This window comes from Pteronotus mesoamericanus, unplaced genomic scaffold, assembly GCF_021234165.1.
Source record: "Pteronotus mesoamericanus isolate MK-2021 breed Mesoamerican mustached bat unplaced genomic scaffold, CSHL_Meso_final contig_25, whole genome shotgun sequence".
NCBI classification, from domain to species: domain Eukaryota; kingdom Metazoa; phylum Chordata; class Mammalia; order Chiroptera; family Mormoopidae; genus Pteronotus; species Pteronotus mesoamericanus.
In genome coordinates, this window is record NW_026555105.1 from 10,698,347 (window position 1) to 10,711,899 (window position 13,553).

The 13,553-nt window shown below is 49.7% G+C and overlaps 1 pseudogene; it reads left to right on the top strand.

Moving 5' to 3' along the window:
- The first annotated feature begins 434 nt into the window (after window positions 1-434).
- LOC129070872 (calponin-2-like) lies at window positions 435-8,330 on the top strand (annotated as a pseudogene).
- The last annotated feature ends 5,223 nt before the right edge of the window (window positions 8,331-13,553 follow it).

The following is a 13,553-nucleotide window of genomic DNA, read 5'->3' on the forward strand; positions in this document are numbered from 1 at the left end:
AACCAGTGAATGCATAGATAAGTGGAATAACAAATCGATGTTTCTCTCTCTCTCCCTTCCTCTTTCCCTCTAAAAATTAAAAAAAAAAGAGAGAGAGAGAGAGAACACTTTACATAGAATCCATGCTTCTAGCTTGTGGCAGAGACCATCATCAAAAGTCTACCTTTCACCAAACCCTTGTGCTTTTATTCCCAAAACACAGTTGGATTATATTTTCCAGCCTCCCTTGCAGTTAGCTGGGACCACGTGACCACATTCTAGCCAGTGGGAAGTGCAAAGAAGTAATATGCTCCACTTTCTGCCTGATCCCTAAAACCTCCCTCTAACCCTCCATACTCTTCCCTGTCTGCTGGCCTGATGCAGAAGATCAGTGAGGACTCCTAGGCCCTACGAGAGGCAGAGCTACCAGGTGGATGGAGAGGCCGCCAGGGGCCATGGGAAGCCCCCTGCTGGCCCATAGGCCCTATGGCAGGAACAGGAACAAAGCCTTCCCGGTATTAAGGGGCTGAGCTTCTGGGTTGTTTGTTATAGCAGCCCATCCTGACCAATACAGCTTCTCTTGGAAAATCAGAAATCTGGCAACACTGGGCTCACTTTTATACACAGCAACAATGAGCTGTAATTTTTTCAAAGGCTTATTTTATTCTCATTTGAGAGAGACAGGAAGGCAGAGAGAGAGAAACATCGATGCAAGAGAGAAACGCTGATCAGCTGCCTCCTGCCTGTGCCCCAGCTGGGGATCAAGCCCGCAACCCAGGCATGTGTCCTGACCAGGAAGCTAACCGGTGACCTTTTGGTTATGGGACGATGCTCCCAGCACCTGAGCCACGTCGGCCAGGGCGAGCTGTGTGTTTTAACTGCTGCCCCCTTTAGCCTGGCTGGCATTTGCTAGCTCACCTGATCTCCTGATCTCAATCTGACTTCTAGAGTTATTTGATTTTGCAGCTCCTGATCAAATTCCATCTTTGCCTCAAATATATGGGGAAATTGAGGCACACAGAGGACAACGGGTCAGCTCAAGATCACAGTGTGTCAGGGCAGAGCTGAAACTAGGACTGGAGTTTCCCAACTCCTTTGCCAGGGATTTTTCTTAGGAACTGTTCTACTTGTGAGCAGGCAGGGGGTTTGATTAGGAAATGCAAGAAAGAGGGAGACTTCAGTGGGAGATTTGGGGTGATCGGGAAGCTAAGTGGCCAAAAGAAGAAGGGCCACTCCAATGGTGAAGGGATGAAGAGCAGGGGTGGGGGAAGCCATGACTTCTCTGTGATCCCACAGTTTGCACAGGCTTAGACATGCCCAAGGCAACAAAGACTCCCTCCCCAAGGCAGACCCATGGGCCTGCTGGGAGTGCCTGGCCCCAGTCCTCCGCTTGCCCTCCCTCTTGGGAAAGGGCCCATGTCCTTGATTGCAAAACTCCACTGACAAAGAACAGGAACCAGTTAACCCTCCCAGACTGTTAACAACCAAAAGAAATGCTCTTGCAAAAGAATCCCATGACAGGTCACTGCCCCAGGAATGTCCTTGTGGGGGGCACTGGTGGGGAGCTCTGTGAGGTGTGGGCATGGGTTCCTGGTGCGCCCTCTCCCTGGAGCTATGCTGGGGGCTTCTCTTCCCCCTCTCAGAGCCGCTATAACGCCCAGCACCTCAAGCTCCTGCCCACCGTGCCTTTCCTGGAGGGCTTAGGATATACGCACCCCAACTAAAGAAGCATCCAGATCCCCCTCTGCACACTTTTCTGTAAGTGCAGCATGTCTGTGGATGCCCAAGGGCTCCTGAGGGGCCACGAGCCCCACTTTGGCTCCACTATCTCATCTGCTCAGACCAGACCACTGCCTGGAACCCACAGCAGCTTGACCAAAAACACAGCTTGTTCATGGCCTCTCCGCAGCTTATGTCCCCCTAGCTCCACCAGGCGTCACTGGCTCCCCCAGCTCGGATGGGGAAAGGCTCTGGAGACTTGAATTTGCAACCACCCCTCTCCCAACGACTACCCACCTCCACCATCACCGCCATCACCACATTGAAAGGGACGAGAAGACAACATGAAATTGAAGGCCTGCATAGAGAAGGAAGAAGAGGTTGTGTCCTCAGTTTTCATAGCCTGGGCAGAGCTGTCGGTGCAGAAAGGCCCTGCTCGAAAACTCCACAAAAGCACAGGGGCCTCAGGCATGGAAGCTCTGAGTTGTCCCTAAGAAGTGATTCCAGGGGCCTTTCCCTTCTTGTTGTCCCTCCCCCACAAGGATGTCTCTCCTGACCTCTCAGGGTCCCCACGAGACTTGCAACCAGGGGAGCAATGGGCAGCGGCAACTCGTCCCAGGCTTCACCAAAACTGAGTGGCAGTGTGTCTGCGTCCAAACTAGCACCTGCTAAAGGGGTTTGCAAGGACAAGCATGACCACATTAGGCTTTCCCTTTGAGCTCTGACTTTGGACTCCATTGTAAACACAGTGATACTATTCCAGTCGGGGGACATTTACTCTGATATCCCAAGTTAGAAGTGCCTGGCTTTCAGCCCCACCTTTAAGTTTTGACTTATGAAAACCCCACACCAAATCCCTGACTTCTCAGAGATAAACTGCACCAGGAACTCACATCCCTCGGCCCCAGGCCTGTCCAGTCCTGTCTGGCTGCAGAGAAGGCGAGGCAGGGCTGGGGCTGCGGAGGCAGGAGAGAAGGGAGCTGTCCTCAGGGAGGGAGAAGCAGAGCCCCACGTGCAGAGGGTCCCGGGGCTCCTGAGTTGAATGAGGAAGGAGGGCTCTGGGGCACTAATGCCACACAATCCATGTAATGGCTGAAGGCTCCCCCCCAGTCCAGAACGCGGGCGGGAAGCTTCCAGCTAAACATGACCAACACACTTGTTTACCTCCACTGTTCTCTGACATTCCAATAAAACGGCATAAAGGCATTTAAAAAATGCATTCCCACCTGCAGGGACAAAGAGAACACGTGAAGAAATAACAGCAGGTAAAAGGAGTCAACCAAATTCTAGAAGCTGGAAAGCAGATACTGAGAGGGGACTGATTTAAGAAACCCAAGAAGTTGAAACCTGACTGTCCAACGGGGGGCTATCAGGACACAGGACAGTTCGAGATTCTCAGAAAGGTGTGGGACAGGACTCAAAACGGAAGGGCCAGATGGTTACCCACCTTGGGGACAAGTGAGCTTAGAGGTCTCCTGCCCCTGCTGGCATAGGCAGAACACGGCCACCACGGCAGGAGGCCCACTCGAGGGAGAGGCTGACGGATGAAAATCTGAGACAACGTTCACCCAAGGCCCAGCAGGGGCGGGAACAGAGCGGGTCCTGGGTAAGTTGTTGCTATCATCATTATGTTCACATGGCCTCTTTCTGTCGTGTTCTCTTAATTTCTTGGTCAGAAAGTTATGAGGCAGAAGAGACAAAGCGCATGGCCAAGTCTGGCTGCCGGCACCCTGCCTCCTCCGACCCACACACCCTTCGCGCAAGCCGGGCGCTCTGATGTGGCCGAGACGGCTGGCTGCCTTCTCATACCTGCCGCCCCCCTCTAGCCAGCTGGAAAAGGTTTAGCTATCTACCTCGCTTTTCAGTCTCAAGGCATTTCCCAATCTCCTTTAGGTGTGGCCACGTGACCACAGACCTGGAATCGGTTGTGAGGAAATCAGAAAGTGGCTTTAAAAGGAAGCCATTGTGTGAAATGGGGGTAGGGCCGTGTGCGAGGGATGGAGCGCAGATGGAAGGGGCCACCTGGACGGAGTGGCTGTTCCAGCCACGCTTTGCCCACGCCACGCTTCTTTTACATGACAGAGGAATAAACGTCTTCCTCGTTTTTTTGCTATGATTACTTTAGGATTTTGTGTTGTGTGCGGCTGATCCTAATCATGTGTGATGAATTTGAGTTGGGGACATCCCTCGTTTGTCCTCTTTCCTATTCAGAGACCCTAGAAGACCAGAATCCACAGAGACCTTAGTTAAGGGGTCCAAAGAGCCAGGGGCAAAACCTGGCCCGCACATGCATATGTAGGTTATCCCATGAGCTAGGTGTGGATACGGGTAACCCTATGAGTTAGGTACATAAGTGGATTATCCTATGAATTGGGTGTGTTTGTGTTATCCTGTGAGCTTGGTATTAATGTTTGTTAACCCAGCTCAACAGATGAGGAATTTGAGGCTCAAAGAGAACTCATCTGAAGTCACAGAACTGCCGGAGGTGAAACCACGCCTCCAGATTGTCCGCATCTCGTGCTTATTGTTATTAGCATCTGTGTATGTGAAACCCTTCATTCCAAACCACACGCCCAAATTTCACAGAGGAAGACCACAGAGACAACGAGGAAGAGATACTTACTGACCTTTGTCATATTGTTGCAAATTGATAGCTGCAGGCTTCCCAGCTGCAGTGTGAGCAAACCAGCTAGAGAGTGGTTTTTTCCTCCATATCCTCAGCGCCTGGTGCAGGGCCAGCCTAAGGAGCTGTGTGCTGAGCGAATGAAGTAACTCGCCCTCAGTCACGCGCAGCAGGGTGGCTGAACAGGGGTGCCGCCTCAGGGGTGCCTGCCCTCCCGGGGCTCTGCCCCCAGACCTGGCTGCTGTCCAGCCAGCTCTGCTTCTTCCTGAATACTGACAGAGGTCAACAGCACAGGCTCTGAGGTCTAGTATATTTGCACCCAAATTCCAGGTCATCTCTCACTAGGTGTGACCACTTTGAGCCTTGCTTTTTCCGCCAGTGAATGGGGCCGATCATGGTGCCTACCTCACAGAGATGACACATGTTAATCCCTTCTCCTGGTGACTAGCTCAAGAAATAGTAGCTATTATTGCGACACATGCTTTGTATGAGTACGTGGGATGGGGACAGATTAATGTGCCCATGGCTTTTATTGTGAGTGCATGTTTATTTAACCTGGGGACAGTGGAATAAGGAAGGATTTAGGACAGAAGAAGCAACAGAATAGAGCCTGGCTGGGGCTGCTTTGGCCCACTGGAAAGTCAGAGGGAAGGGGACCTTGGGGACAGGTTCAGGTGGGTAGTCTGGGATGGGCTGCTGCTGCCCTTTGCTCCTCTGGTTGCAAGTGTTGTGAGGCCCCTTAGAGTTTAGGAGATGCATGTCTGTGGGGGAAAGAGAGGGAGAGGGAATGGCGAGGGCATGCTCCCAGGAAGGGGAGCGCCTAAGTTGCCTATCCCGAAATCCTTTTCCTTAGGCACTGACTTGCCCTCCCCTAACCCCAGGGCAGCCTGAGCCCTGGGCAGGGCTGGACCCAGGTCCTGCTCAGGTGAAGGCTGCCTGTATATCTCAGGGGCTTGGGAATGATGACCTGAACTGTCCCCTTACACTCCACCATTGCACCAACACACAACAGCCTCCTGCTCTCCACCAGGCCCTGGGTCAGCCCTGGAGATCCACGGTAATTTGAACCTGTGCTATCTTTGAAGACCCTTTACCTGACTGGTAGGGTTAGACAAGGCCACATGACTCTCCAATACACCGAAGATGATGACAAGTCACATGGGAAGGAGAGCAAAAGGGCTTCCTCGAGGGGCATGTGTTCCCACTTCAGCAGATGCTAGATGCTCGCCCACATCTCTCCCCTCCCCTCCTTCCTCACTGGCCGCTGGATGCCTTTCCCAGTCACCCCCCAATTTGGTGCGGCCATGTGACCCGGCCGTGGGGACTGAATGTGGGCTACAGTGATGGGTGCCCCTTCAACGTCCAACACTCCTCGATGTTCTCTTCCCTTCCCGCCCCCAAAAGGCTCAGATAAGGATGAGCTTCAGGACAACCTTGAGACCCGCAAGATCCAGCCTGAGTCCCAGAAGGACTGAGCAGAGAGTTGACGCCCACCCAGACTTGGTGCATGAGCAAGAACTCTATTTCTAGCACCTTTGCCAGGTATTTGTAAAAGCCAATGTGTTACGGTAGCTAGGGTTATCCCAACTAATCCACCTGCCTTAAAAGCCTGCTTTTCTTCTCAACATTAACTAACGTTTCCCTGTCACAACTTTAACAATTACATTTGGTGCAGTTACCGATGCCACCGTTGCAGCTTCATTGTTTGTTTAACTGGTGATAATGTTCCTGATCAATACACATAGTTTCAGATTAGGATAGTCTCACTCATCAGTTCTGCTGCGTGGGCTTCTTTCTGTTGGCCGAAATGAGATCATGAACTACATTTTGTTCAGGAAGGATATGTGAGAGAATTCCTGCGTGTTTAAGAGTGTACCTCTCTTGTCTTCACATGCGAGCGTGCTGTGGGGGTGACGCATTTGGAGGGAAGCATCTTTCTCCATTCCTCCTCCAATTTGTAGACGTTGGCCCACTGCGTATTGACGTGGAGAAGTTCAAGAGCAGCCTGTGTCACCCCGGACCCTGGGAGGAGCCAGGCAACACACCCAAACTGAGTAATTGAGGAGAGGTTAATAAAGGAGCTATTGAATATTTACAGTTATCACGTGAATAAGATCTGAGGATCTCACATACAACATGGTGACTGTAGCTGATTGGTAACACTATTGTTTAACTAAAATTGGCTAAGAGAGTAGAAATGAAATGTTCTCACCAAAAAAAGGAAGGAAGTAAGGAAGGAAGGAAGGAAGGAAGGAAGGAAGGAAGGAAGGAAGGAAGGAAGGAAGAAAGGAAGAAAGAAAGAAAGAAAGGAAGAAAGACAATATGTGAGGTGATGGGTATGTTAATTAACTTGATGGGAGAATTCTTTAGAAGCAGGATAATATGAAGCTAGAGAAATTCCCTAACAAGTAGAATAAGGGAAATGGAGACAAAATAGTATATAAGTCCAGTCTGAGCAATTTAGAGCCAGCCAATGAATCACAAGGTTTTATCTTTCCTAACCAAGGACATGTAGGAGCAAGTGGTTTACATATTCCTGACCATCCAGACTGGACAGGCTGGCTTCTGTCCCAGTCCCTCTTCAATGATGTTCTTTAAAAATAAAACTAACCAGAAAATAACCCCTGACCCCTCTATATACACATTTTGATGAATTAACATATTGAAGGACAAGCCCGAAAACTAATAAATATTCTATTAAGATGCACCCGTGAAGCCTCCCCTAGGATTCTGGCAGTCCAGAGAAAGATAAAAAGCCTCCAGACAAAGGTCACAGAGCGTGCTCCTGCTAGAGCACACCCTCTTCTGGTATGTCCACTGTCCTTCTCCTGAACTCTGAGACCCCGTGAGACTTGGAACCCGAGGAGCAACGGCAGCAGCGGCTGGTCCCAGGTTTACCCCCTGAACCTGTCTCCAAGGCCCCTTTTTCTCTGACTTTCTCTCTCCTGTTGTTTCTTCTACCCTAAGCCCTTCCTTTGTCTCACTGTCCCCAGCTTTAATAAACGTACTGTCAAAACCACCTGGATTCGTGTTGTGAAACCTTTCCTACACGAAGTCAAGAACCCACACACTCCCAGCTGGCCCAAGGCTGTGTATCAGATCATCACATCATAGGTGACCGCCATGGAGTTCAACAAGGGGCCCTCTTGCAGGCTTTCGGCTGAGGTCAAGAACTGGCTCCTGTCTAAATATGATCCTAGAAGGAGATGGAACTCTACCCCTGGGTTGAGGGACTCATGGGCCTTTCTGTCAATCCTGACTTCCAGAAGGGTCTGAAGGACAGAATTATCCTGTGCATACTCACAAATAAACTGCAGCCGGGCTCATTCCCCAAGATCTACTGCTCCATGCAAAACTGGCTCCAGCTAGAAATCCTCTCTAACTTCATCAAGGCCATGGTCATCTATGGCATGAACTCTGTTGACTTGTTCAAGGCCAATGACCTGTTAGAGTGGGAACATGACACAAGTGCAAGGGTCTCTTCTGGCTCCAGCAGGGAAGGCCAGGAAAAGGGGGCTGCAGGGTGGCGTGAACGTCGTCTTTGAGTACTCAGGGGCGCAGGAGCCGAACCTCGATAACGCCATCAGGAGGACAGGCCCACATGCCATCAGGCTCCACATGGGCAGCACCAAGTGTGCCAGGCATGATGGCAGGTGGCATGAAAAGACACCTGTACAACCCCAAGAACCATAACCTGCCACCCATGGACCACTCAGTCATCAGCTTGCAAATGGGCACCAACAAGCGTGCCAGCCGTCTGGGCATGATGGCTCCCAGGATCCGGTGGCACATCTATGATACCCAGCTGGGGGCTGAGAAGTGTGACAACTCCTCCCTATCTCTGCAGAGGGGCTACACACAGGGCGCCAATCAGAGCAGCCAGGTCTTTAGCCTGGGCCAGCAATTATGTCCCAAGTACTGCCCACAAAGCCCAGTGGGCCACGGGGCCCCAGAGTCCGCCAGTGACTACCTGAGCCCAAGGAAGGCCCTGAGACAGGCCGGATACTGACGCTCCCCTTGCAGGTAACTCCCCACATCATCACCCCTTCTGGGATTTGGGGTTTTCCTGTGTTTTCATCTTGTTTTTTCTACGTGTTCAAGTGCTTCCAGCTGAGGGGCTGTGAAGGCCAGGCCCACATGCATGTGGGGTGGAAGTCCCTGCCGGGCCAGAGCCGGTAGCATATTCCCCCGCTGGCTTTGGGCCAAGGTGTTGGGGGAAGAAATCTTCTCGCTTCTGCTCCTCTTTCCTTTTCTCTGCTGATTAGTTTGTGGTTTCTGTACCCACAGAAGTTTCAGGCAGTTTTAACAAAACAAAAGTAACTTTTGGCAGGGGGAGGGGTGAGTAGGAGCCAGCATTCCTTTTATCTATTGCTGTATGACAACAACCTCCCCCAAGGCTCAGAGGCTTGAACTAACAACCATTTTTTTATTATATTATATACTTGCAGGTCAGAATGTGGGGTGGAGTCAGTTGGGTCATTCTTTTGATCCACATGGCATGACTGAAGTCACATGTTCACCCGGAGCTGTTCTGGAGGGTCCGACATGTCTTCACTAATGTGTGTGGTCTGTTGGTCGGAGCGGCAGAAAGGCGGTGCTCGTCTGGACGGTTGGGCGGAGGGACTGCACGTGGATTCTTCAGTGTCATGGTCCCAGGGTAGTTGGATTTCCTACATTGAGACTCAGGGTTCCCAGAGAGAGGGTTTGAGATACACTGTGGGAGCTGCAAGCCTTCTTTTTTCTTTTAAGATTTTATTTATTTATTTTTAGATAGAGGGGTAGGGAGGGAGAAAGAGAGAGGAACATCAATATATGAGAGAAACACCGATCAGTTGCCTCTTGCACATGCCCCAACCGGGTACCTGGCCCACAACCCAGGCACGTGCTATGACTGGGCATTAAACTGACAACCTTTTGACTTCTGGGATGATGCCCAGCCGGCTGAGCTACCAGTCAGGGCACTGCAAGCCTTCTTATGACTTAGATTCAAAGTCCAGGAATGTCACGTTCACCACGTTCTATCAGGGAAACAAGTTACTCAGTCCAGCCCAGGTACAAAAGGAGGAAAATTAGAGTCCATCTCACAGTGGGAGGAATAACGAAGGCCATGTGTCACCTTTAATCCACCAGCAAGTCATCATCCGGGTTAGCCGGTGTTTGAGGAATGCGCTGGGGAGTGATGAGCCTGACATGGAGAGGAACTTGAATGTCAAGGCAAGGGCTGCGGAGACAGTAGTAACGCAGAGAGTGCAGGTTCTGAAACCAGAAAATTCAGTGTTTGTGCTGTCAATCACTGCCAGAACCAATAAGAAGAGACAAGGAGTGAAATTTTATGGGCACTTTTTTTGTATGGCCGGGGATCTGAGAAGACAGCGGGTTATGTACCCTCAAGAACTGTCCTAACATCTCATTTCAAGGGGACCTTTTTATGAGGAGAAGAAAGGGTGGGTAAGGGGTTTAGAAAAAGGCTAACTGGATAAAAGATTAGATAAGGTGTTTGGAGAAAAGGTTAATTGATAGGAGTTGCAGTCAGGCAGGAGTTTTCCTAGTACTTTATCTGTTGGTCAGCAATTGTTTATCTGCATCAGGAGCGTTCCCTCCCCAGAACACAATGGCTCAGATACTGTCTCCATGGCTTGCAAACCCCCTGGGGTACAAGGGTTGAACTGCTTGTCCACCTGGAGTCATGTGTTCATGCATTCCAGTTCCTGGAATAACAGCTTTCCACATGCAACAGTCACCTACTTCTATCTACTGAGGCTAAAATCTTTAACTCTTGAGTTACAGCTTTCCACATGCATTTATCACGCAAGCCTATCATCTAAAGCTAAAATCTTTAACTGCTGAGTTATAGTTGTGATCACTTAAGCCTGCTGACCAGCGCTAAAATCTGTAACACTTGAATTCCCCAATCAGTTCTAGAGTCAGATTCAAATTCAAATCCCAGCTCTGCCACTTACAACCTCTGCCACTTACAACCTCTGCCGAGCAGGCTGTTCTTTTCTCTGAGCCTCAGTGTTCTCATCTGTAAAATGAGATCACTTCCTACTTCACAGTATTGCTGTCAAGATTAGAAGGGATGGTATTTACAAAGCACTTCTCAGGGTACCTGCTCCAAGTTAGTCTCAATAAATGGAGCCATTATGATTTATCCTGAGTAGCACAGAGAGCCAGGACAGGATCTTACAAAAAAATTCCTCTAGTTTCCACATTGTGTCAGAAGAATCATTTTTGACCTGCTCCCTGCCTCACTCCTGAGACCACAAAAGTCAGTGTTCGTGCTGCCTGTCACTACCAGAACCAATAAGTAGAGACAAGGATGGAATCTTTATGGGTTCTTTACTCAGATGCCAGTGATCTGAGAAGATGATGGGTTATGTACCCTAAAAACCATCTTAACATCTCATCTCAAGCCAGCCTTTATATAAGAAGATGGAAAGGGTAAGTAAGGGGTTTGGGAAAGAGTTAGCAGGTAAGAGTTACAGTCAAGCCTGATTTGCCTAGGACAGGCGTCCCCAACCCCTGGGCTGTGGACCAATATCAGTTCGTGGCCGGTTAGGCACTGGGCAGTGCAGGAGGTGAGCGGCAGGCAAGCGAACGAAGCTTCACTCACTTTACCTCCTGAGCTCCACCTCCTGTCTCCACGGCCTCGTCCGTGGAAAAATTATCATCCATGAAACCATTCCATGGTGCCAAAAATGTTGGGGACCACTGGCCTAGTATTTCTTTATCTACTGATCAACAATTCTTTATCTATTTCTTTATCCAGGGGGCCTTCCCTCCCTGGAACAAAATGGCTCTGATACCATCTTGACGCACACAGGTTGAACTGTTTGTTGACCTCTGGAGTCATATAGGTCACATATTCCATTTCCTGGAATAATAGCTTTCTACCTGCATTAATCACTTAAGCCTATCAACTATAACTAAAGCTAAAATCTTTAACTCTTGAGTTCCCCTATCTCTCCCACATATAATCCAAATCAAGTTCAGCTGATTTTACCCCCTACATGCAGCTTGACTCTGATCTGCCCCCACTGTCACCAGCCCCTCCACCTGGGCCACTATAGCTGCATCCTTCCTGGTCTCCAGACTTGCCCTCCCCTCCCTGCAGCTGAGAGAGGGTCGATAAGCCAGGACAAGTGGAATACAGAAACTGAGATAGCTAGTTAAATGGCCAAGCAGTTTATAGCATCTCGTAAATCACAAAATCCTATCTTCCCTAACCAAAGACATTTGAAAGTAAATGTTTTACACTTCTTCCAACCAGAGGGTAAGAGCTTAAATCACCCCTACTCAGCAAGATAGCTGACAGAAATCCAGTTAGCTCCATTTTTGCCAACCACACCAAAAAATGAGTCAAGGGAATCAATTTCATTTTGGCATATCAGCATAAGGCTGATGAGCATTCTATTGAGATCCTCCCCTAGGACCTCTCCTAAAACTCCCCGCTTTACAAAACAGGTAAAAACCTTCAAGAAAAAGACCCAGAGGGGCTCTCTCTGGAGCACACCCACACCTTTCTTCCCTCTCAGGTGTGCACCTTTACTTTTCTCTCCTAAACTCTAAGGGTCTCCATGAGACTTGGAATGGGGGGAACTACAGGCAGTGACATCTCGCCCCGGGCTTACTGCCTGAACCTGTCCCCAAGGCCTCCTTTTCTCTGACTTCTCAGTGAGCTAACAGCAGGCCTGCCATGGCTCACTTCTGTCACTGTGATTTTTACTTCTTAGTGAGTCCACGCAGCCCCATGTGGCTCACTTCTTTGCTACAACATTTCTAGAGATCCAAAGCAGAGCACCGCCTAGGCTCTCTCATGTTGCTTCTACCCTAAGACCTTCATTTGTTTCACTGTCCTCAGCTTTAACAAATGTACTCTCAAAATCATCTGGACTTGTGTTGTGAAATTTTTCCCAGTACCATCCTGTCTGAGGCAGGTCTGCTCTGGTCTGGTCCCTTTCTGGGGACACAGTGTACCCAGGCTTAACCTGCAACATGCATGTGAGACAATTGGGGATCTTGTTAAAAGACAGATTCCAGTTCAGGCCTGGGACGAGGTCTGAGAGTCAGCAGTTATAATCAGCTCCCAGGTAACGTCGGTGTCAATGATTCCCAGAATAAACTTTTAGGATTCTTTTCCCAAAAAACATTTGATTCTGTCTTACCTCCACTTAAAACCCTCCACGGATTTTCCTGCAGTCTCAGGGGAGAGACCTCACTGTACCCCACAGGCTTTATGTGACCTCATTTTCACCTGATTTTCTAGCCCCTTGCCCTCCACTCTCCTTTCCTTTCTCCTTATTTATTATCAATTTATTTATAATATAATGAAATGAAATAAAACCACCATCCCACCCAAGCACTGGAACATTACCAATAACCTGAATGTAACCTGTATGTTCCTCCCCTCTCCTGACCTGAGATAACCATTCTTAAGTTTGTGCTTGTCTTTCCCTTGATTTAAAACATTTTCTACCAAACGCATGTGTCAAAACATGTATATTTTTGGTCTTGCTTTTATTACACATTCTAAAAGTTGCATCATAGTGTATGTAGTTTTCTGTGACTTTTTCACCCTTCATTGTTTCTGAGATAGACGTGTTGCTGTTTGCTGCTGAAGTTCATTCAGTTTCACTGCTGTGTAATATTCCATGGTGTGAATGTTCCACAGTTTATTTGCCCGCTCGCCTGGGGATGGGCATCTGGGGTGTTTCCAACGTTTTTGGTATTCTCAGAAGCTCAGGTGCGTACGTTGTCTGGCTTGCCCTCTCCCACTCCAACCCCCTTCACCTGGCAACCAACTTCAGGTCCCAGACGAGCCTTCCCCAATCTGCAGGCTACGTCTGTTCCCCGTTAAAGCTCCCTAACTATACATTCATGTAACGCGATTATGTGATGAGCGTGGGTCTAGCCGGGGTAGAGCGAAGCCCACAAGGTCTGTGATGCTCCTGGTTCCCAGATGCCCGCGGGAGCCTGTCATACTGTAAACGTCCAGGCAGAGGCTCAGTGCCGCTCTGAGGGGCCGGCAGGAGGCAGAGCCAGGAGGCGACGGGCGCCTGAGCCCACAGGTGTCTGCAAGGGCAACTTCCGGGGCGTTTTGGGGTGGGCCAAGGCAGGGAGGGGACTTGAGTTTGTCCCCGCTGCTGAGTTGAGCGGGAATTCCAGGAAAAGCGCCCGATGGGCACCGCGGAGTGGGGCGGGGCCTGCGGCGACAGGGGGCGGGACCTGAAGC